The sequence below is a fragment of the Palaemon carinicauda genome, chromosome 7, assembly GCF_036898095.1.
Source record: "Palaemon carinicauda isolate YSFRI2023 chromosome 7, ASM3689809v2, whole genome shotgun sequence".
Classification (NCBI taxonomy): domain Eukaryota; kingdom Metazoa; phylum Arthropoda; class Malacostraca; order Decapoda; family Palaemonidae; genus Palaemon; species Palaemon carinicauda.
This window is the reverse complement of record NC_090731.1, coordinates 162,374,092-162,376,591: the sequence shown is the minus strand read 5'-3', so window position 1 is coordinate 162,376,591 and position 2,500 is coordinate 162,374,092. Positions and strand designations below refer to the sequence as shown.

The 2,500-nt window shown below is 38.6% G+C and overlaps 1 protein-coding gene across 1 annotated transcript in view; it reads left to right on the top strand.

The window, feature by feature from the left end:
* Positions 1-2,500, top strand: part of LOC137644117 (normal mucosa of esophagus-specific gene 1 protein-like) — a 1,080,087-nt gene that overhangs the window by 887,705 nt on the left and 189,882 nt on the right. The gene's annotated exons all lie outside the window — the stretch shown is intronic.

Here is a 2,500-nt window from a genome sequence, read left to right as displayed (position 1 = left end):
CTTATGTAAATACAGTTGAATTTTGATCCGAACTCAACAACAGTACTGAATCTCAACAACGGAATTAATGTTCTTAAAGGAATTACCCTACCGAGTTAAAATGGTGCGGTTGTCGTGACCAGTTGGAAACGTCCCTGCCTTGCGTTCTGCTGGACGGGAGATGGAGTCAGGCTCAAACACGATAGTTTCTTGTAATATCTGCAACTTCACCATCATTGTGAGTTAGGTGGTTTTTTTTTTTTTTTTTTTTTTTTTGAGCCTACTGAGTCGTCAGCAGCCATTGCTTGACCCTCCCTGGTCCTAGCTTGAAGGGAGAGAGCCCTAGGCCGCTGATTATATGCATATATGATCAGTCTCTTGGGTATTGTCCTGCTAGCTATAGGTAGTAGGTTGGCCTGGGCAACAGCCTCCGTTGAGATACTACCGTTAGAGAGGTATGGGGTCCTTTGACTTGCCAGACAGTACTTCATTGGATCCTTCTCTCTGATTACGGTTCATATTCCCTTTGCCTACACATACACCAAATAGTCTGGCCTATTCTTTACAGATTCTCCTCTGCCCTCATACACATTACAATACTGAGATTACCAAACAATTCTTCTTTGCTCAGAGGGTGACCTACTAGTAATTGTTCAGTGGCCATTTTCCTCTCAGTGAGGGTAGAAGAGACTATTTAGGTATGGTAAACAGCTCTTATAGGAGAAGGGCACTCCAGAATGAAACCATTGTTCTCTAGTCTTGGGTAGTGCCATAGCCTCTGTACCATGATTTTCCACTATCTTGCGGTACACTCGGGCACACTATTCCATCTTATTTCTCTTCCTCTTGTTTTGTTAAAGTTTTTATATTCTTTATATGAAATATTTATTTTAATAATGTTACTGTTCTTTAAATATTTTACTTTTCCTTGTCTTTCCTCACTGGGCTATTTTTCCTGTTGGAGCTACTAGGCTTATAGTATCCTGATTTTCTAACTAGGATTGTAGCTTAGCAAGTAATAATAATAATAATAATAATAATAATAATAATAATAATAATAATAGCTAGGACACGGTCACGGTCCATTGCCTCTCCCATCCCTGATAGACCTTTAAACCTTCTAAGAGACGCAGTGATCTATGCATTGCAAAGACAAACATTCTTCATGTGCAGTTTATTAATATTTCGAAATATCTGAAATACAATTTGAAAATAAACCTTTCCCCCATTCTTTATTCAGGGACTGACGCAGCATCGCGAATATTATTCATTGACATTAGAATCTCATCTCGGATGAAAAGTCAGGAATAGACCAGGTGACGCAACTCGCTTTTTTTTCGAGTCGTCATTGAAAAAAAAAAAATGCTGACCTACTTCTTGAACGTTCGGCGTCTTTCTTCTATATTGATTGCACAGATTCAACAGAAATTCTTGTTAGAAGAAAAGTGTGATTGAACAGGGATTCATGTTAGAGGAAAAGCGATTAAACAGGGATTCCTGTTAGAGGAAAAGCGACTGAACAGAGATTCATGTTAGAGGAAAAGCGATTGAATAGATTCTTGTTAGAAGAAAAGCGTGATTGAAAAGAGATTCCTGTTAGAGGTAAAGCAATTGAACAGAGATTCCTGTTAGAGGAAAAGCGACTGAACAGAGATTTTTGTTAGAGGAAAAGCGATTGAATAGAGATTCTTGTTAGAAGAAAAGCGTGATTAAACAGGGATTCCTGTTAGAGGAAAAGCGATTGAACAGAGATTCTTGTTAGAAGAAAAGCGACTGAACAGAGATTCCTGTTAGAGGAAAAGCGACTGAACAGAGATTCATGTTAGAGGAAAAGCGATTGAACAGAGATTCCTGTTAGAGGAAAAAGCGACTGAACAGAGATTCATGTTAGAGGAAAAGTGATTGAACAGAGATTCCTGTTAGAGGAAAAGCGACTGAACAGAGATTCATGTTAGAGGAAAAGTGATTGAACAGAGATTTCTGTTAGAGGAAAATTGATTGAATAGAGATTCTTGTTAGAAGAAAAGCGTGGTTGAACAGAGATTCCTGTTAGAGGAAAAGCGACTGAACAGAGATTCCTGTTAGAGGAAAAGCGACTGAACAGAGATTCCTGTTAGAGGAAAAGCGACTGAACAGAGATTCATGTTAGAGGAAAAGCGATTGAACAGAGATTCCTGTTAGAGGAAAAGCGATTGAACAAAGATTTTTGTTAGAGGAAAAGCGATTGAACAGAGATTCCTGTTAGAGGAAAAAGCGATTGAACAAAGATTTTTGTTAGAGGAAAAGCGATTGAACAGAGATTCCTGTTAGAGGAAAAGCGACTGAACAGAGATTCCTGTTAGAGGAAAAGCGACTGAACAGAGATTCCTGTTAGAGGAAAAGCGACTGAACAGAGATTCATGTTAGAGGAAAAAGCGATTGAACAGAGATTCCTGTTAGAGGAAAAGCGATTAAACAAAGATTTTTGTTAGAGGAAAAGCGATTGAACAGAGATTCCTGTTAGAGGAAAAGCGATTGAACA